The sequence below is a fragment of the Meleagris gallopavo genome, chromosome 24 (assembly GCF_905368555.1).
Source record: "Meleagris gallopavo chromosome 24, MGAL_WU_HG_1.1, whole genome shotgun sequence".
Lineage (NCBI taxonomy): Eukaryota > Metazoa > Chordata > Aves > Galliformes > Phasianidae > Meleagris > Meleagris gallopavo.
Window position 1 is genome coordinate 2679241 of NC_139427.1, and position 22186 is coordinate 2701426.

Genomic DNA, 22186 nt, shown 5'->3' on the forward strand with positions numbered 1-22186 from the left:
GCCCTTGAACCAATAGTGCTACAAGCACTGTGACAGCAGAATCGGCCTTTCCAGAGGTTATTCAGTACCATCATGATAAAGTATGTAGAAAATATTTATAAATAATAGTCTTGGCTATTTTTAAACATGCCCTCTAGTAACCTCATCCAGAAAATAAATGTTCCCATGGCTCTGTTTAGAGCAACAAAGTAAAAACTTTTTCAAAGAACCGATTCAAGGGGGGTTTTATCCTCCAGTTCAAACTGCAAATTGCCCGTAGGACAAGGAAGAGGAGAAATAATCCCTTATATTACTTAAGAGAATGGATAACTGTGATTAATTACAGTGTGCTGCAACAGATGCAACTGCTCCCCGGCAGCATGGCATCACCACATCTGGAAGCTGAGTGTCCCCAGCACAGCCCTGGCTCAGGAAAATCTGCTTCAAGGCGACGTTTGCGCAATGGGCAAATCATTGCTTTCCTGCTTTGCTCAATCCCGGAGTGCTGCCCACTGACCCACGGTGCATCCTCACAAAAACCACTGCAGCAAAACAAAGTGTCTCAGAATGGCTGCTACCAAAAAAGGCGAATCCGGGCAGAGTCCAGCTGTGAGCTCACAGCCGCCCCCGGGTTCTGTGATGCAGCTTTTCCTCCCGTTCCAGGAGTTTTTCCCATCAGAGCCATTTCTCATACAACAAACATTTCACAGAGAAGCTCAGTGAGGCCAAAGCCTTCAGGTGATGGGGTACAGTGTGCGTCCACCACCCTCACAGGTCTGCACGGTGCTGACAGCCTTATATTGGCAGCATAGCATCCCCAGCTGCTGCTGCAGCCGCTCTCATTGCCGGCACCCAGAGCTGTGCTACCCATCCCCTGCTGTCAAGGGGCATCCAAAGGAAGTTGTGATCACAGAATCACAGAACGGCCAGGGTTGGAAGGGACCTCAAGGATCACGAAGCTCCAACCCCCTGCCACACGCAGGGCCACCAACCTCCACATCTCACAGCAGCCCAGGCTGCCCAGGGCCCCATCCAACCTGGCCTTGAACACCTCCAGGGATGGACGGGGCATCACAGCCTCTCTGGGCAGCTGTTCCAGCACCTCACCGCTCTCATAGCAAACAACTTCCCCCTGACATCCAACCTCAATCTGCCCTCCCTCAACTAAAAACCATTTCCCCTTGTCCTGCTGTTATCTCCCCTTTCCAAGAGTTGACTCCCCTCCTGTCTGTAGGCTCCCTTTAGGTACTGAAGGCTGCACTGAGGTCACCCCACAGCTTCTCTTCTCCAGGCTGAACAAGCCCAGCTCCCTCAGCCTGTCTTTGTAGTGGAGGTGCTGCAGCCCCTGCTCATCTCTGTGGCTCCTCTGGACCCTCTCCAACAGCTCCCTGCCTTTCTTGTACTGGGAGCTCCAGCCCTGGACGCAGTGCTGCAGATGGGGCCTCACAAAGCAGAGCAGAGGGGGACGATCACCTCCTTGTCCCTGCTGCCACCCCTCTGCTGATGGAGCCCAGGATCCCATTTGCTTTCCGAGCTGTAATCACACACTGCTGGCTCACGTTCAGCTTTTCATCCATCAGGATCCCCAGGTCCTTCTGTGCAGGACTGCTCTCAAGGACTGCTCCTTTCAGTCTGTGTAGATGATCATGGCAGACTGGAAGAAGTGCCAATGAAAACAGCTGCTGCTGCACACCTGCTATTGCCCAGACATTCCTGCTCTCGGGCACTTGCACAGCGTGATCAATAAACCCAGTCCCTCTTGTCTCACTGCATTTACATTACTGGCTCAAGTGGTTTCCTGATAAATAAAACCTACCTACCAAAAAGTTGCATTTATTTGATTTTGCAGCTTAGAAAAGGTGGTTTTCCTCGGCCTCAGACCGTATTCAGCTCATGAAGCTGCCAAAACAGCAGCGCATCTTCCAGCACGCTGAGTACAAACTGCAACTCATCGTTACAAAACAGCCGATGACGAGTTGGAGCAGAAATGCCCAAACACTGCAGGCACTTCTCCCTCCTGCTGCTGAGCGGGGCTGCACTGCTCTGCTGTGCACACACCAAAGCAGTTTGCTTTGCTCTGTGATCCCAGCACAGTGCACGAGGGCAGGGCACCCACATTGGGCCGGGTCCTTCCTGAGAGCTGCTGCTGCAGACTCAATGTCTGTCCAAACACGTGTGCTGACTTCATGGGACGGCTCAGGAATGCTCCTGCCAGACACAGAGCCCATTGTCACCCCACGCAACAAAAAGAGGAAGAAGTCTGTTCAAGGTATTTCCTCCCCCCAGGAGCCGGGTGTTTCCATTAATTCTTCTCTGCGAGTCAGACTGGCTGTACTGGGTGTCCCTCTGTCGCAGCATCCTGAGGAACATGCGTCCCAATAGCTAATTTTATCTGGCTTATACAGTGCTGTGCCACAGGAGAAGGGGCGAGGGGACACCCCCAGCCTGAGCCAACCAGCAGGGTCCCTATGGTCAGCAATGGGCAGAGAAGCAGGGAGAAAGGCAAGCAGAAGTCCTTAGCACCCAATCAGGGTGGTGAAAGAACAAGTGGCTCGTTGGACACTGGTGAGGAACAGCAAAGGGAGTTCAGCTCCAGCGTCACAATCCCTGACCCCATCTGACTCCAATGCCCACCACGCCATCATCCCACTAAAACTGCAGCTGTTCTGCTGATGGGAAAACAAGGCTGGAAGAAGGCAAGAGTCCAACTCTACAGCTTCATCGTCTTTGGAAAGAAATGGGATGTTCCCCGATGTCCCAACAGTGGGGACAGTGACCTTCTGTCAAACACACATTGCAGGAGCAGAGTCCGATGGGAGCAGGGCCACGGCTGTGTGCAGGGACAGGACAGGCTGCTCCAGCACAGCCCCAGGCAGCCGTCCTCCCATTGAGCAATGGGTGAGTTAAACATTGACTGCTGAGCTGAGCTCCACGTCTGCATGACCCACACGTACAAAAGCAAACGGGTGATTCAGCAGCCTGGGTGCACCCAGAGGGATCGGCACCCGTGGGCGAAGAGCTGAGCACAAACCACCCATTGGGCAGCCAGTGCCAGCACACAGCACCCAAAGCCAGCTCAGCACCAGGCGGAGCACATCTCAGCTATGGCTGCATCTCTACTAGGAAGCCCTTTAAATGCAACTGAGGGGATGTAACGTGGTGAAGCTTATGGGCAGGGCAGTGTACTTCTCGCAGCAAAGGGCTGGCTGGGGATTTCAGAGCACAAATGCTTCACAAGCAGCAAAATGATACTACAGTGCCATTTTGGTGTGATAGATGGAGGCTGTTTAGGAGAAGAAAAGCCTCCAAAGGACTGTAGCCAACAGGAGATGGCACAGTTGCCATCTATCTCTGCTAAAAATTAAAAGGTAAACTATGATCAGAATCTTAATATAGATGTTTTTCTGAGACATTGCCTTTTCAAAGCAAAGGTGCTTTTATGCCTCAAGGAAGTTGACAAGCTGGCATACAAATGTTGTACAGAACACACGGTGCTTTCCCAGCCCGCTTGCTTTCTGCTCTGGCATTGTGATGTCTATACCAAGGGACCAAGCACTGAATATATGAACTTGAACTGACTTGCATAATCCAAAGGAAAGAAAAAAAACTGCCAATGTAACGTGCTAGTGCATATTCTCCAGCTGGGCCTCTATTCAAAGTTCTCCTGCCATCCCAAATGGTAAAGAAGTTCACACCCAGGTCTCTCCCTTTCTCACACACACAACACTGATTGTCACTCCACAAATTGCCGCTGAGCCACCCAGCCCCACACCTCTGTCAGAGCTTTGGGGAGGCTCTGAATCACATCCACCCACCCTCCCCTGAATGCTGTTTTGGAGCCCAGGAGCAGAACGGCTGCAGAGGGCTGACAGAGTTCACAGACAGAGGCAGCACTCAAAGCTATGTCAGAATTCTGCCCTGAGTGAGGGCTGAAGGGCAGCGAGCTGCAGTTTGTGCAGAGGTAAAACCTTGAATAAGGCTCTTCCCAAAGCCTTGTCCGTTCTAGCAGCAATAGAAAGTATGCAGAAATGCTTTATGATGTTGGAGAGATTTATCAAAGCCAAGAAGCATATTTCCCCCAGCTAACTGGCCAGGACATAAAATAGCTTTTTAATGCTTTGTGTTTGCTTTATCTACCTTGTGAAATTAATTATCTGTGGATCAGATATAAAAAAATGTGACCTACACCTCCCCCCCACCATCCATAGGCATTCCTTAGAGACAACAATGTGCAGAGAACATTCTGTTTGCTGTAGCATTCCAGTGTCTTTTAGGGCACTTATTTTTTTTTTAATATGGCAAATAGAAAACGTTATATAAAGCAGCTTGGTAAAAACAAGGTCTGGAGATTGCTTGTAAAGCAATCTGAAAGCTCATTGATGATTTACACCTGGAGAAACTGTTTGCTGTGTGAAGTGTGCAGCTCTGGCTCATGGCTGCACTGCACTGCAGGGATGTATGGGGATGAGCAGAGATGCCAAGATGTATAGGAATGCACTGGGATACTGGGAGCAGCTCCTCCAAACAAACCCACGGACGCTTTATCTCCTGCACAGACCACAAAACTTCTGCAATGGGGTTTGAGCCTCAGCATCAGAACGTGCATGTTCATCACATGGGGGCATGGCCCAGCAGGAAGGATTGCTTAAGCCACTTCTTCTCTCCAAAGAAAACTCCTCATGTCCAAAACCACAGCGCTGTCCCAGTTGCCTCCTCAAATCCCTCATTGCAATGGCAGGAAGCAACAGAGCCACGTTCAGAGCTCTGCAAACCTGCACAGCCTCTCTTGAGTTCAGAGCCTGCACGCACACCGCTGCATTGCAGATAAACCCTCCCTGCTCCTGCCAGGATGCTCCTTCTCCTTCCCCTTCCTCCTGCATTACCCCCTCTGTTTTGCTGCACCCACAGGATGGTGTCACACACCCGTGCACAGCTGATGGGAGGGCTCGAGGTCTGCCATAAGTAAATAAATCAGGTGTGATTTGGTATTTAATTGCAAGAACCACTGTTTGTATGTTACAGCTTCCCAGGTGAGCGCTCAGTAATTGAGCTCAACCAGGTGCCCGTGGATCCTCCCAACTCAGAGTGCTCCCCTTTGCCTCAGGGGAAGCTCTCCCCTCAGCTCTGTTTGTTTTGCTCTCTCTTGCACCACCGCTCTCAGCAGCCCTTGTGCAACCTGCACGTTTGAGCCCTTCTTCAGAAACAGCTCAAACAGGCCCTCAAACCGATTGCTCCAAGTGCCATCCTGTGGGAACCACGTTTGCAACATGAGCTCTTCCCACATAGCTGCAGATAAAGGACCCGAAACCCAGACTGCCAGAGGAAAGCCAATAAAGTAACACCCACTACTTTTGGGGGGGGATTCCATGTCTGCACTTGTTTCTCGGGTCCTAACCCAGAGTTGTTCACTCTGACTGCTCCCAGGTTGGCATGCAAGGGTTGTTCTGAAGGACGGGGAGTGATGGGAGCCCATTGCAGGGTGATGGAGCTTTGATTCAGCAAAGCAGAGTCATCCCCAACTGTCTGAAACATCCCTGAGCCTGCACCAGCTTGGCCTTACCCAGTCAAAATCCCATTTACCTGAGCCAGAACTCAGCTTAAACAGCAGCTGAGCACCGAGTGCTGCAGATTGCCCATTTTCATACCATTTACATTTTGCATGAGCTCCTTTGAGCCCAACATCTGTGTTCTCCCTCTTGCCAGGGCATCCCTGAGCCCTGAGCTCCCAGCACCAGCACTGCTGCACTGCAGAGCACCCAGCAGCAGCCACTCAAACAAGACCAGGTTTTCTGTTTCAATTGCTTCTCCAGCTGCTGTAAACACACAACAGAACAGCCAGTAATGTAAAACTTCCCCCCTCCACAAGAGATTTAAAACTGAAAATACTGTTTGCATACGAATGGTGCATTGAGGCTGAGGTCCTGTGTCCAGGTCCCAGGAACAGCCTGTAAATCACTCTGGCTTCCCAGCTCCTCCAGCCTTCTTAGTACGGTTTCTGCTCTGCTGCACACTTTGTGACCTTCTGACCTTCCTTTGATACTCAAAAACTAATTTGGGGGAATAAATCTGGGTTTGAAAGCTAATTTCCATCTGCTTCTGGAAGCCACGCAGCCTGCAGAGGGGAGAAGTGCTGGAAACCTCTCCTGGTTTGTGGTTAGAACTGCTCTGCTGGTGAAGTCACCTTGGGACAAACCAAAAAAAAACAAAAACAAAAAAAAAAACAAAAAACCAACCTTTGCAATGAGTTTTCAGAGCACTTGTAGGGGAGTTTGAATATTTTAACAGTAGCTCAACCTGAGCTGCAGATGCTGTGCTGTTTGCAAGCCTTGCTGCCAGTCCTCACAGCTTGCTGTGTGCCGCAGACCGTGCTGCTCCACATCGCCTGGCAGCACGAAGCAAAGGGGCTGCAATTGGCACAAAGAAAGCCAAGTGTTTTCAGTTCATTTACAAATCAATTAATTCCCTCCTCTCCTGGGCCCTCCTGACAGCATTACTGCGCTCAGCATCTCCCGCCAGCGCTGTGAAATTTCAGCAACAGCCTCAAATGCAGCAGCAGAAACTTGAGTGTGGGGCCAGAAAGCAATCAGCTGCTTTTGGCAATGAGTTTTGGAAACGTGTGCTGTGTAAAGCAGCCCATACACACACACCAAGTGCTCCGGGCAGGTATTAAGGATCTCACCCCCCTTTTTTTTTCCTTTGAAGCAGTTTTGTTTTCTAGCAAACGCAGCAGTCTTGGCGAGCTGGGAAAGCACTTTTACCGCCCTCCTGTGGTTGCAACACTGATCGAGCTGTAATAAAATCAGCTTCAAATTGGGATGTGGGAAATTTGCATTTCTGGCCTCGGCTTTGCTTTGGCTCTGATGGAGCTCCCAGCTGGCACCAGCCTCCAAATGAGGGGCTCCATACACCACCGTGCTGAGGGCCACGCTCACTGTTTGGCTTTGTGTTGCCATAGCAGAAGTTGCACTCGAGCAGAAACAAACAGTGATTTCCAGCCCTGCGAGAAGAGTTTTTCCAGGCCTCCCTCGTGCAGACAGCAGCCCCCAGCACTGGCAGCTCCTCTGCTCCGAGCTCACACACCCAGGATGCTGCTCCTCCCGGCCTTGCACAGCTCACACAAACCTCAAGGATTGCAAGGAAAGAGATTTGGGACAAATGTTTCATTGCAGTGACTCACCCACTTCCAAGGTGCGTTCAGGGTTTCCCAGCTGTGCTATGGCAACAACCAGAACAACACATTTTTGTGCAGTGTTTCATGCCATGACCTTTTGCCAAAGTGGAATTGCTAAGAAACCACGTGGAGCATCGCACAGCCTTCAGCCAGCAAGGGAGAGCAATGCACAAAGCTAACAGCACCTTTAGAAACTGCAAACTGCTGCTTCGGTGCAGAGCAGCCATAGATGTGTGCTGCCAAACTGCTGCCCCTCCGTGTGCAAAACAGCAGATTTTAACCAAAACCAAATTCATTTTTGTTGAGAAAGTTTTGACTGAATCTCCACGGCTCGTTTCTTGGCCAGAGAACAGACATTCTCCCACCAGAAGGATTTTGGTACAGCCCAGACTAAGATCGTTTCTGCTCTTGGCTGACTTTAAGCAGAATGCCATTCAGCAAAGGGAAACCAAACACGCACAAAGCACACTGCATCGTTCATCTGATCTCTGAAGTCTTTGCTCTGAGAAAGACTAAGCAGAGAGGTGACTTTCTTCAGTAAGAACTGAGCCCTGAGTTTTGCAGACCAGCTCTGTGGGCATCAAAAGTGAGATACCAGGCAGAGGGAGCTGCTTCATGGCTACCATCTCAGCTTCTGTTTGTTACCTTTAATGCCAGCAGGGAGTTTATAACCACCCAGGAGCAAAGAAGTCTATTTGCTTTCGTGCTAGCTTTACTTTTTCCACTTCCAGAAACAGCATTTATCGAAACAGTACAAAAACTGGAAAGCATCTGAACTCACACAGCACTTGGTGAGATCTTAAGGCTGCGGACAGGGTTCAGCTCAGCACCTGCATCCTGCAGCAGAGCTGAGAACAGCCAGCACTGCCCCCATTGCCTGGTGGGTGGAGGAGCTCAGCCAAGGCATCGCCCTGGGTCACCACGCTGTGCTGCACCCATACCCAGCAGCATCCTGCACTACGTCAGCATGCACATTTCCACACCATAAACACGCTTCATTAGCCAGCACAGTCCAAGGACTGGCAGCTTCACAGCCAGAGCTGCTGGAAGCAGTAAGGATTATGCAACAGCTCTCCAGGAACACGAGTGTTTTATGGGCATCGTGAGTTGCAAGGGAATTGTGCTGCATCAACGCAATCCTGCATGGATTTGTGATTAAAAGCGGGCTCGATTCACTTAAAGGGACGTGTCAAAGCCTCCCTTAATTGTGATAAATCCCTCTCTTTCATTTGAGAAGGTGACATTTCATGGTAAATAAACCCAAGAAATTGGCTGGAACAAGGAAGAGCTTCTCGTTTGGTGATTCCCTACAACGAACAAAGCACAGCACGAAGGCAGCAGGCTGCATGCCTGCTGCTGAAGGTTTCTGAGGTCTTCGCTGATCCATCCCAAGAAGCAAACCAGGGGCCAACCCCCCCCCTCTCCAAGCAGAGGGACCAAAGCAATCCCTGGTGCTCTGGGAACTGAGCTGTTTCTCCTTCTCCTACAGAGGGGACAAACTCTTCCTCATTTACCAAACCCAGCACATTCCCACACAGAGGAAAGCACACTACCCCAATTATTCCTCGCCATTTGTCTGACATTTTCATTATCCCTGATGCAGTACCCATCAAATATCGTCTCGTACCAAAAGCCATTTCTGTCAAATTAAGTTGAAAGGAAGGAGCAGGAAACTAAAAGCTCCACATCTAATCCTACCACCTGGAAAATCAGCAGAGAAATATAATTTTGTAGCCTTTCAAATTAAATCAGATTCTGGGCTCTCTACTGATGAGTTAATCCAATGCTGCATGGAATAGCTCCATTCAGCCATGACCAGCCTGAGACACATTCAGTTCACAGCAAAGCAGTTCCAGCTCACAGACACTGCTTTTATTTCTCTTCTCAAGCTATTTCTTTTAATTTTATAATTTGCCTCAGCTGCTCCCAGTTAAGAAGCCATCAGCAGGAGGTGGCTGTTAATTGCAGAGCTGTGTGCTCCCTGAGCCCTGGGGCAGTGCTGTACCCAACCCCAGCCCTGGATCCATGGTGGGACTGGTTCAGGAGCAGGGCTGGCTCAGATTTACTAGTAGGAAATGTTTATTATTTTCCATTTTTATGTTATTTTTTAAGAGTTGCCTCTTGCGACAAGTGTCCATCGGGCTCCTGGCTGGAATATTATGAGGATTTATGGCTGCTAGCAAGAGGAACTCAATATTCATCAAGCACGGGGCTTTCAAATATTGCCTAAAGTTGCAGCAATTTGATGGCTGTGCCATTCCTTCTGCTGCAGGGCAGAGCCTGGGGGGACAGCTTGCACTGCAGGGCTGTGACTCAGAGAAGAGAGCTTTTCCTTCTGCTTTGCACGGGTTCCTCACTCAGGCATGAGCACACACAGTGCGTGCTGACAGCCCCATTATTTCTTTGGGGCTCCCTGGGTGGCTGTGCTGTGAAATTGCTCTCGGGCTGCTGCTCCCCAGCGCTGTTCCCTCTGTGAGCAGCAGCTCCCACCTCTATTTGATGTTTTATGTAGAATTGACCCGCAGACGGTTCTGTGTCACTTTATCCCCCTTTAAATGTATGAAGTATAACCAGGAGTCTCTCTCGTGCTTTATTTTATTCTTATTTTTTTTCCCCCTTTAGAAGTCTAGAATGTCACATCTGATCTCCCCTGGTTCTCCTGCAGCTCTTTGGGGAAATCTGATAGCAGCTGTTTCAGAAGCAGAAAAATAATTGAAAGTACCACGGTGCTGAGTGGTTTCCACAGCCTCCTGTCCCCAAAACACTTTGAATTGAGTGCTCTGTGCAATGGGGTGGGCACTGTGTCCTGCAGACAGCAATGCAGGGCTGCAGAGGTATTAACGAGAGAGCAGAAATGAAGGATTTCTTCAGTTATTTGAAGGGGAAGCATGGGTGAACTGGTTCGCTCTGAGCTTTTCTGATAGCAAGAGAAACAATCTCAGCACAATATGGTGTTTTTGGGTTGGTTTCTATTTTGTTTCCTTAATTTACAATGCGTTTTAGCATCTACGCAAAATATCCCTCAGGCTTCCAATGGCAACAGGACACGGAGCAGTGATCTTATGTAAGAGAAGTTGTTTCCATGTGTCATATACCCAAAGCACAGAGGGGTTAAAGCCCTTCAGGATAGGTGCCAACCATCACAGCCCTACCCACACCACGGGGAGCGATGTGCTGGGAGCAGCCTGACCCAATGGATGGTGACAGGAGGAGAAGGGAGGGCTGAGCACTGCTCCCTTCACCTGAGTCTGAACCTTTTCATGTGCAGGGAAACCAGTTTGCACTGCAGCCCCTCCTGCAATCGCAGAGGCTGCTCGAGAATGGGATGAAGAATTCCTCATCTCCTCTGGGCAGGCGGTGATGGATCGTGGCTGGGGCTGTGGAATTTCCCCAGCCCTGGTGCAAAATCAATCTCCTGGCAATGTCTCGCTGGCCATAAAAAGGGCTGTTTGGAAACTGCTGGGTCCTCCTGTGTGCGGCTCTACCTGCAATCATCTGGGCTGCAGCGTTTTAATTTGTTTCCTTTAAAGAGACCCAAGGGTGCCATCGAGAGACAGTTTTCAGGACTCAAAGGAGACGGTGGAATTTGATCTCCTTCCATGGCCTTGTATGTAATTACTGGAGAGAATGAGGCAGGCAATACAGATGCAGAGGCTCACAGAGGTGAAAAAGAGTTGTTCAGAGCCAGCAGACAGAAACACACCTGCCTGGTTTGGTGCAGGAGTGCTGGCACTGCTGAGCAGAGAGCAGAGCCAGGGCTGATCACAGCACTTTTGCACATCCCAGGGCTGGAAGCATCTTCTTGGGAGCTGAAAGGAACACATCACTGCCTTCCACCTGCAGCAAGCACAGCCCTGAACAGAACAGAACAGGCTCGGCTCCGTTCATGGCCACATTTCATTTCCCCCACCCCTTTGCAAGGTGTTTCTTCGTGCTGTATAGTTATAGAAGCTATGCAGCTTTGGATGCTTGCAATACTCCAAAGCAGTTTGTTTCTCTCTTGTTTTAATTGTACCTTACTTCAGGGCATGACCTTCAGCTAAAAACCATTGCAGGCTCTTGGCGACACCGAGCTCATCCATCTGACTGCACAGCTCTGCACTTCAACAGCCCTCAGCCCTCCTCAGCACCACCACTTTCAGAGGATTGCTTATGTGCCATCTACTTTTAGTGCCATTCTATTTCATTTGCTACCTTAGCTTAATCATTTTTTAACACTCTTTCAGTTTGCTTTTCTATCTCTTTTCATCATCATCTGTTCCTGAGATTTTATTTTTCCAATAAACTGCGTAATGTAATGGCCCTAATCCCAAGTCTCCTATTTAGAGCAGGGATGTGGAGCTGTGAAAGGAATCCCAATTTAAATCTGTCACTCAAATGTAATTTAATCCATCTCTTTACATCTAAAACTGCTTCTTTGGATGAAAAGCATGGCTGGAGTTCTGTTTACCTTTCAGACACTCAGCTTTACAGCTTCCTACTGCTTGCTTTTTTACACATGGGCTATTAGAAGATGACGAAACCACGCTTTGTGCAACAGGAAATCATCACGATTCAGGTCTAGAGGCAATCACGTGGGCGCTTAAGTGTCCGAGGACACATCCACCTCAACCTCTGCCAAAAAATACCATTTTGGAGCGTTTCTTTGCATTTCTTTCAGCATTTGGTTGCTCTGAGGGCAGCCAGAGCTCAGCACTCGGAACACCGTTATGTTTTCTCCTCTCTCATCCTCTTCTCGCCCTCCCAGCAGTGCTCAGCCCTGGGCCGTTTGCTCTGCCTGCAGCCCAACCTGCAGTGAGCAGCAATTCTTTAATTACCCTTCTGCTCCAGGCCCATCCGAGGGGCAGGAAATGTTCAACAAGGCTCTGTGCGCAAAGATTGCGCCTCTGCAATCAATCTGTGTGAGACGAAGCTGTTAATTACCACGCAGGCACATGCTGCACCTCTCAGCCCAACTCCCACACGTTGGCAGCTGCCAACACAGGAAGGCTTTTAGGCAGCTCCAGCACCGCGGAGCTGGTTTGTCATGGGTTTGTCATGACGTATATAAAGGGAAATAAAGGGAAACAGAATCACAGAATCATAGAATTGTAGGGGTTGGAAGGGACCTCTAGAGATCATCGAGACCAACCCCCTGCCAAAGCAGGTTCCCTACACCAGGTCGCACAGGTAGGCGTCCAGGCGAGACTTGAATATCTCCAGAGAAGGAGACTCCACAACCTCCCTGGGCAGCCTGTTCCAGTGCTCCGTCACCCTCACCGTGAAGAAGTTCTTACGCACATTCGTGCGAAACTTCCTGTGCTGCAGCTGATGTCCGTTTCCCCTCGTCCTGTCTCCACGTACCACTGAAAAGAGCCCGGCCTCACCGCTATGGCCGCCACACCTCAGATATTTATAAACCTGGATCAGGTCCCCTCTCAATCATCTTTTCTCAAGGCTGAACAGACCCAGTTCACTCAGCCTTTCTTCATAGGGGAGATGCTCCAGGCCCTTCACCATCTTTGTGGCCCTCCGCTGGACTCCTTCCAAGAGATCCCTGTCTTTTTTGTACTGGGGAGCCCAGAACTGCACACAGTACTCCAGATGAGGCCTTACCAGGGCAGAGTAGAGGGGGAGGATCACCTCCCTCGACCTGCTGGACACGCTCTTCTTAATGCACCCCAGAATGCCATTGGCCTTTTTGGCCACGAGGGCACACTGCTGGCTCACGGCCAACCTGTCGTCCACCAGGACGCCCAGGTCCCTCTCTGCAGAGCTCCTCTCCAGCAGCTCATCCCCCAGCCTGTATTGGTGCATGCAATTATTCCTCCCTAGGTGTAAGACCCTACGCTTGCTTTTGTTGAACCTCATCCGGTTTCTTACTGCCCAGCTCTCCAGCCTCGCTGAAAAAACCCTCTTGTCTTCTTCCACTGCTGGGTTCGGTGGGTGGAATGGAGGCTCGGTGAGGAGAGAACCTCTTCCCCCAAAGCACCGAGCGCCGAGCAGCCGCACTGCGCCCACGAGACGAGCCGTGTAACTGAGATGTCACTCATCGTGCATAATGAAAAATATTTCATCAAAGTTTTAGCAGCAGCTGGATGCTCGGCGAGGGCTGCTTGCTGCCTCCGGAGCTGGCAGCTGAACAGTGCAAGGCACCACACAAACCAAAGGCGCAGGGAATGCCTCCGTGTGCCCCGCAGCCTCGGTGCCACGGGCTCCAAGGGCACGCAGTGGATGTTTGGTTCTTCCCCTTTGCTCCACCTTGATATACAACCATAAATCTCAGGCCTGTATTCAAGCTTCCTGCAGTATATCTTCTCCATAAATATCTCCTAAATAGCCCCGCCCTCAAATGCACAGCTAATAACAGCACTTTTTATGGTTATTAGGAAAGTGAAATGTCCCTGGACTGAGCAATTACCTTCAAATATCTGCTCAGAACTGGCTGGGAGTGGAAATCAGTTTTTCTATCCCAGGTACAAATCCATAATAAGGATTTATTTCTGAAGCAAGTGGGAATGAGGTAATCTTTCTCCCTCTTAGAGTCAGATAGGGAGCAAAAAACAGAAATAAAGTGATGTAAGTTTATACCGAAGCACCTGGAAAAGCAAATGATTTGCAGGAGGAAGGGGCAGGAGAGAAGAAATCGTATCATCCAGGAATAGAAACTGTCACCCTCTCTCTGTTCCCCAGCAAAGGCAGCAAAGGTCTGCAGGAGAGCCCTATGGAAATGCAGTGATTTAAGAAATAGTGCAGGTTTGGATAAAGGCGGGCGCTTATGAGAAACAGTTGAGCAAAATGCCTTTTTGCTCTGCTGGGATTTCTGCTGATCAGCTCTGCTCGCTCCCAAACCCAGCTCTGTGGTGGGCAGAAGGGGAATTTGTTGATGCTACAGAAAATGAAGACCTGCACAGCCGTCAATAGAGAATAATGGATATCAATTACACAGCTGGAACCGCTGACTTGATCAAATTGTATCCGTCTTTACACAGGGAGTCTTTTTAATACATCCACGGAGAGAAGTGTCATATCCTTTACAGCAATATGTTCCCACGTTTTATTTTCTATGAAGAACAACTGGCAGTTTCACAAAACGCTCCTTGGAGTCTCTATGAAGGTATCAGAGCTGATGGAAGGTGGACATGAGCGATTTGTTCTTTAATGCAGGAACCAGTTCGCCATAGTATGAGCAAATTGCTGCTGGAAAGCAGATGGATTCCCTCCCTGCTGTTCCAGCCCTGCTCACAGCACCCTGCAGGTGATTCAGGGGGAGCTTTGCAAGGTGCTGAGCACCTGAAAGCAAATCACCCACTGAGGAATAGCTCTGCTGCAGTCTGAAGGCAGTGCTGTGCCACAGCTGTGCAAGCAGCTGCCTGGAGCAGAGGTAAAACAGCACAGCCATCCAAACCAGAACGGGAGCTGCAGCCAACAGGGAAAATGAATTCACCCTGTATGTCACTTGCAGACTTCTATCTGCATTTTTATTTAATCCAGTCTCCATCTCGAGCACAGGAGTCTGGAATGCAACCTTCTTGCGTGGCATCTTCCCTATGGTAAATCTAATTAAATAGCCATTAAAATGTGTGTTAGCTGGATGTTATCAAGGTGACTTGGAGCTTCTGCTAAATGTTAATAACAGCATTCCTCGCTCGCTGGCATCCAGCAGGCTGTGCCGTTTCTATTGATGCTGCCTTTGGATGAGTGCAGTTATTAAAGCTCTTTGTGTATCAGAGATTCCCAAATAAATGTGTATCTCATTTCTTGGCAGCTGAAGTGCTCCACGTGCCCTTCGTATCCATCCCAGCAATGATGTGGTGCTGCTGATGGGTCCCCAGCCATCCCCTGGACTGACCTCCCTGCTCCCCACTGGGAGCAGCAACAGACATTCTCCTCATCGTCTCTTCTCAGGATCACAATCATGTTTGCAAAACTCCATAGAACCCATCTCCAGATCTTCATCCAGAGCAAGATCTGCTAACGATCAACAGCGAAATACCTTTCTGCAAGCAGGCAGTTTACCCTGTGAAGGTTAATGATCACACAGTGCTAATGATCAGAGGGAGAGCTGAGAGCACTACTTGTCCATGGCTGCAGTTTTCTATCGTGCACTCCAAGAAGTATCATTCTGTCAAAGAAAATCTTCTCTGTGTAATAAAACAGAGATCTGCATCTTAAAAATGCCTTCCCCTGACGCTTACCTTACGTTTGACTCTACAAGTTCATCCCTAAAGCTGCAGCTGCAGTTCAAAATAGGAAACATCCCACCATGCTGCAAAATAGCTGAACAGGTGGGAAATGTCTCACCTCCCCCCTGCACATTTCAGCAGAGAGGATTTGGGCATTTGGGCAATGTGACTGCATGCAAACCCCTCCTGTCAACAAGAAGCAAAGACAAAACTAATTTACAGTCATCTCCAGCCACCTCGTGGCGTCAAACGTGGGGCTCAGAGAAGGACAACGACAGCTTCTAAAGCACAGCATGATGAGGGTCCCCACCTCAGCTCCTGCAGATCTGGGGGTTCCATCTGCTGTGCTGGAGCCCGGGTTGATGCCTTCCTGCAGGAGCAATGCCTTCCTTCCGTGGTGGCAGTTATGTTTTAGTCTTATGGCTTTGTGAAGGAACAGAGATCGCTTTGCATGATTATGCAAACAATCACCCGGGCTAACAGCTGAAAAGACAAACAAATAACCGAGATCAATGCTGAAGGATGGAACATAGCACTAATGAACTGGGCTGGATTCCAGGGCTGTAATGGTGAGCGCCACACAACCATTCCTACAAGGAAACCCAGGCACAGCTGTGCTTTGCAGAACGGCCTGCAGCACCGCCAGGCGAGTGAAAACAGAGGAATGATGAACCTTAATTGGGGGCAGAAATTAAATAACACTAAAAACCAACAAGAGGAAGAAAAGAGGAAGGCTGTAACGCAGAGGGCTGCTGCTCCGCTGGCTTTGGCACCTCTCGCAGAGGGAAATGCCTCTTCCAGGGCTCTTTTCACATTTCCTTTTGCATTTATCCAAAATAGGTTTGCTGTGAGCGCTTTTAGAGTGGTCAGATGTTAAACTGTGCTCAGCGTAGAAAATGATCAATGCACTCACACAAAGGATGGCGTGCACCAATTGCACAATAATTCTGCAATCATCGCTGCAGTCCGTGAGCGCCTTTCTGATGCAGTTTGTTGAATGCCCTTCCCCATGGCAGTGCTCCTCAGCTGCTGCTGGAGGATTAAGCAGCGTTATCTACGTCAGAACGGAGGTTGTGGACGAGGAATAATCCCAGGGCTCACTTCTGGCCTTTTGAGGCTCACTTTTATCGGGAGCACCGTGTGTCCATTGCACTGCAATTTCAACTTGGTAAAATCTGTGTGTGTGTTTTCAGATTTTTGTTGTTCTTTACTGAGTTTGTGTTTCGATTCTGAGCACAAAATTCATTTCACTTGTAAAGCATGCCTTCGTGTTAATCCTTCTGCTATTGAGATATATCTCTGCCTAGTATAGAAGGTGCAGTAAAAATAACACCCCCAACTCTCAGCACTCCCATTTATTACTATTACAGCAATACGTTAAGCTGCAAGAAGCTGCTCTTAAAGGCTCACAGCAAAGGGTGCACAGCTCATTTAGCACGTGACTGCTTGTGCAGGTGCTGCAGGAAAAGAACGGGCACCCATGGGTGCAGACCTGGGCAGCACAGCCACCAATGCCCATATGTGCAGGGGAGCAATGAGGAGAAGGGAAGGAGAAGAGAGAGGGTGGGCGTGGAGGATTGCTGTTGGAAGGGACATGTGTGAGCTTAACAATCAATTCTATGTGGGAATCCGCCGAATTTCACAGGGGTAATGAATTAAATGAAGTGGAAAGCGTAGCGCGAACTGGAGATTTGCTGTAGTGACTAATGCAATTAACCTCTATTGAAATAATTAAGCCTTCCAATTTGTGCCACAAGAGCAGCACGACCAAAGGGCCGACAGCAAGCAGGGGACACAGGAGAGGTGTGAACCATTCCTTCCCATCCCACTCAGGTCCCTCTCTCTGTGCTTCTGCTCGTGGAAGCAGAGGATCCCCATGTGCAAGCCCAAAGCATGGACCCACGGGCTCCAAATGTGCTGCTCCTCAGCAGAACATTACTTACAGCTGTGCCACCACAGAAATAAACCACACAGGTTTAGGAGAGAAGACAGCACGGCCCATTCCTTTCAGGCCTGACCTGTTTGCTCGTAAACTGACGCGCTCTCCTTCCCTCGGCAAAGCATTGCTTCATGCTGGCCTGCAAAGTGGGCTTCTGTTGTCTCTAGTTATTAATTCACTTTTATTGGCTGCGGTGCCTTTCCCTGCTTTATTACCGAATAGCTCACAGTAGCAGAATGACTGTTCTTTTAGGGTATCCATAAAGAGCGACTTTCCCAAACAGGTGCCAAGGAGAGGCAAAAGCCACCGCAGCTCCATGCTCTGCACCCATCACTGCTCAGTGCATGGGATAAACAAAGCAGAAGCTTGAGATTAATTCCTTCTCTGTCCTAAACATATGCTCCCGAGTGCTTTCACTGTCACAGCACTGCTCTCTGTGGCAAGGAGTTATTTTTCCTCCATAGCAATTAGTTTCAATACCACTACTGGATTGACTGTGCAGACCCAATGGTGTTGCTTAAGGTACTGGAGGTGGGGACTGCATGGTTGGGGGTTTGGCCACTGAGCTGACATTCCTCACCCTGCCTGTGTCTCCAGGCTGAGCACAGCTCCCATCCTGCCCACATTCTGCAGCTCTCTGTCTTCCATATATTTATTTCAGTTTGTTTTCCACTCGGCTCTGCAGCCCTGCGATAAGGCATCGTCCCGTCGTTACAGTCTGGATTTTATTGCTTCTCCTTTCCCCCCCCCAGAGTTAATTGCCACCTTTTTCAAAGAGAATCTTCTTGCTGATGGCTTTGTTCTGCTGTTTTTTTTTTTTTAATAAATATCACTTATTTGTAAATCACGACATGGGAAGGGCTCCAGGGCAGGGAGATGTTATTGGTGTAAACGTGGCAGCAAATGGGTTGGAAAAGCAAGCAGCAAACTGCAGATTTCAGGACAGTAAAATACAGCTCAGCCAAAAGAGAAGTTTATAATCAAGATGCGTAGCACTGAGGAGGTTATTTGCATTTAACCTGGACGGGAACATATAACTGAATTTACTACAACGGTTCTCCTGAGATGCAGCACGCGGAGCAGCACTTTATCTTTGCCTTTGCCAAACTTGGCTGCAACGACAGATGCAGCAGCCAGGCTGATTAGGGTCATTAGCATTCATAGATACTAAGTGGCAAATTAGCATATTCTCAGAGGGCGTGGGGATGGGATAGATGGTCCATCCCAAGGACTGCCAGCACTTGGGAGCAGTTCTTGCTGTGTAACTCCTTCGCTATGGATCACACAGATGCCATTTTCCTGTGCTTTGTTAACAATGAGCATTCACATAACTCATTTCTGCAAGGACAAAGGAGAACATTATTGATGATTTGTTTCCCCTCATGCATGTCAGGTATTTTCTGAATGCAAACTTGAAGGAGTAGATGCCACCCAAACTCCTCAAGCAGTATTTCACTGCAGACGAAGCACAGGTGCTGCTGCACTCAGAGTAATTTTGCAGCATCAAACCCATCAATTGCATACAAATAACAGAGCAGGAGGGATGGGTACCCAACTGCAATTAGCAGTGACCCATCCCCAGCTCTGAGGTTGGGATCCATCTGTCCCATACAGACCATTCCTGGCCGTTCTGATCTTCCTGGTGCTTCGCAAACCTTTAAGGTTTTATTTCAGATCTTCTGCAGCACAAGGAATGAGATTTGCTTCCAACTTTAGAAGTCTCTCTTCTGACAGAGCATTTGAGTCCATAAACCATCCTGGGAAGCTGCTCTGGTCTTCCTATACAAACTTCTAAAGTTTTTTCTCCCTAAGCTGTATTCTTGGAAGAATTTTGGTATATTGTTACTGGGGTGTCTCTCTCCAGCACTGTTCTTCGGAATTTACTTCTGTTTGCCTTATGAGGAAATAGGAAGATGGAGAGGCAATCCACTTAACAGGCAGTGACAACACTCGAGTGCAATCTTTAGATCTTAGTAAGTCATTAATTAAGAAATGCAGTGGCACGGACTGCAGGAGCAGGAGGGCCTGGCAGCAGCAGAATGGACAGGGAAAATTGTTAATATCTTTCCTGCTGCCTGCAGGCAGGTTTAGAAACACAGGACTATGAATCTATTGAAGCACTCTTTAAATGTGGCAAATTTTAAGTAAAAAGGGCCATCTGATAAGCATGAGAAAACCACACAAAACGTATTTTAGGAAGATAAAGCCATGCACTGGGAATCAGTAGCCCCTCAAATTAATATTGCCATTCTAGGTGACTGCATGGCAGTTGTTTCAGGCTGTCTTTGCTTTTACCACGTTCTTTGCTAGCCAAATCATGCCTTAAACATGCATTTAGTGGGCTGGTAAATGGCACAGTTCATTATTGCCTGCAGCACTGCCATTCTGCAGACAGAGCAGCACTGCTGCAGCACAGACCTCACACACACACACAGAAGAGACCTTCTTGAGCACCCCCCCAGGGAAGGAGGGTCAGGTGGGGGCTGCCCAGCCATCCTCAGCAGCACTTAAATGGTGCTTTGAAAGGTCTCGAGATATTAAGGCTATAAAAGCTCTCGAAAATTGTTCTCATTAAACCTTTTCATAACCTAGAGGAATTGGAAGATGACAGTTAATGCAAGGACATTTAGCTCCAAGCAGCTGAGCCTCTATAGCCACAACCAATGCACAGACCCACCAGTCCTGATTCACACTGCAGGAAACCCCCCATTGGATTTTGTGCATCCTGGTAGGCAAGGGTTGGATGCAGTAACTCAAGAGTACTTGAGCACTCACTGAGCTTTTATTCCTCCCTATTTAAATGTGCCCTACCCTTTCACACTTTCCTCATAGGCACGCATGATTTCAGTTGAAGGCAGCCATGCTTTTCTCACTTTCTGCAGTGACAAACTGCCAGACTGAGTCATAACGGGAGAGTACACGATGCCTCGGATAAATCACTGATGCATGCAGACACCCTCACAGAATCATTCTGGTGTGGTTGCTCAGAGGTTACAGAGCCTGAGATGCGATCAGCAGCTCTGACACGGGGCCCATTTGTTACATGGGAGAAATGGAACATTTGGTGTAAATCCAGGAGGTGGAGTGCAGTAACGGATGAGCTCAGCCTGCAGAAGAGCCCTCTGGGTGAGGCAGCGTATTGATTTCAACGTGATGAGGAAATGAAGAAGGATGATATGCTTCATATCACTGATCCTATCTGTTAGCGACAGCAGCGGGTCGCTCCATCCTCCCTGCTGCCCTCTGCTACCAGGGGGTGAGATCTGCATGGAAAAGGACAGGCAGCCCTGGAGGGGTTTATCCTAAAGGACACCCAGCCCACGTAGCTCCACAAACTGCAGTCAGAGCTGGACCCCTGCACAGCACACCTTTGCCTGCCCTAGATAAGGGACACAAATGTATTCAGTCTATTTCCTCCCAGTCCTCTGCAATTTGCTCTCGTTTGTTCTGATCATGAGAACCGAAATTTGGAATTGTAACAGACCTCAGATCAGAAAACAAGCAAATTGCAGATGGTAAGGTGATTTTTTTTTTTATACGCAAGTTACAGTCCATGCACTGCAGCTTAATTGCATTTGCCCTCCAGCCTTTCAATTAAAAATAAAGCAGAAAACAGCACTTAAAGGATGGAAGTGAGAATGAGAACTAATTCTCCTAAAGAGAAAAATGCTACATTTGGAGGGGAAGAATAATTACTGCCAACGATATAATGAAAAGGGAAGGAGAATCCTTTGCTTTTGGACCCAGGGGCCAAAAGGGGTTTTCCAAACGAGGCCATAACCATAACCAGAGGCAGAGAAGACGACTGCAGAGCTCGTGGGTCTGCATCACTGCTCCTGAAACGCTGAGACCCAGCGGTGCTTTGGCCATTGACTTCAGGAGCAAAGAAGAAATGAAGAAGCAGCCAAAAGATGCCCCTGTTTGGTGCCCTGGGCAGCTTTGCAAGCCAGGAGAGGCAGCCTCAGCAGGGAAAGGCATTGACTTGGGGCTCTGTGCTCCTCTGCTGTCTGATGGAGGTTTGCCCACGCTGCTTTTTAAGACAAACCGACTCCGTTTCCATTTGTGACATGGAACATTCGTTAAATCACACACGTTTCCTTCACCCCTGGCCTCCTAGCAGCAGGGCAGCTTGCACTGCCAGCACCCAGATGGCATTTGTTTCAGACCACTTATCTGTAAAGGAGACACCAGGCTGGGCAAGAGCAGAACAAAAGGGAGCAGCTTTCTGCACAGCAGGATGAACGTGTTTGGGAGTTCAGGGGGATGGGGAGCATTAGTTGTAATGGATGGCAGGGCCACAGAGCAAAGCTGCAGAACATCACCGTGCTGCGTGGACAGGACTGGGCCAGTTTTGCAAATGTTGATGCCTAGAAAACAGAAAGCATTACTGAGGATTTCCTACAGCCCAGCACAACTGAAACGAGAATGAAACCAGCAGTTCTCAGCTCGTTCCTCTAATTAAATCCATATTCTAATTTCAAACAGCATTGGAGACTTTATCTACAAGCGAGGAGGGGTGGGGGAAAGCATTTTAAATAAGGTGCCAAAAGCAAAAGCCCCTGCTACTGCAGAGCAGCAAGCAGTACGTGTTAGCAAACAGCTCCATCTCCAAAGCAAAACAAACGAGGTAATTTAGCAAGCATTAAAGACATCTCAGCAAAGCACTTCTAATTGCAGAGGAGAGGCCTGAAGGAGAAACAAACACGGAAAAACTAGCTGCGAGGAGGATACATTAAAATTCTTAGCTTTGCCACTTAAGATGCTGTCTCTGTACAAAACACACATGCACCTGCAGGCAGACTGAACTGGGATGCAGCACTGGACCTTTCCAGCTCTTGGTGTCACCAGCACAGCTCGGGCTGCTCCAGGAGCACCCAGAGCAGAACAGGAGAAAGAAGCAGCCAGGTTTTCTGCCTCCTCTTATGACAGGGC

The 22186-nt window shown here is 48.9% G+C and overlaps 1 protein-coding gene across 4 annotated transcripts in view; it reads right to left on the reverse strand.

Annotated features, from left to right (window-relative positions):
- ZMAT4 (zinc finger matrin-type 4) overlaps nucleotides 1–22186 on the reverse strand; it is a 96358-nt gene that overhangs the window by 7389 nt on the left and 66783 nt on the right. The gene's annotated exons all lie outside the window — the stretch shown is intronic.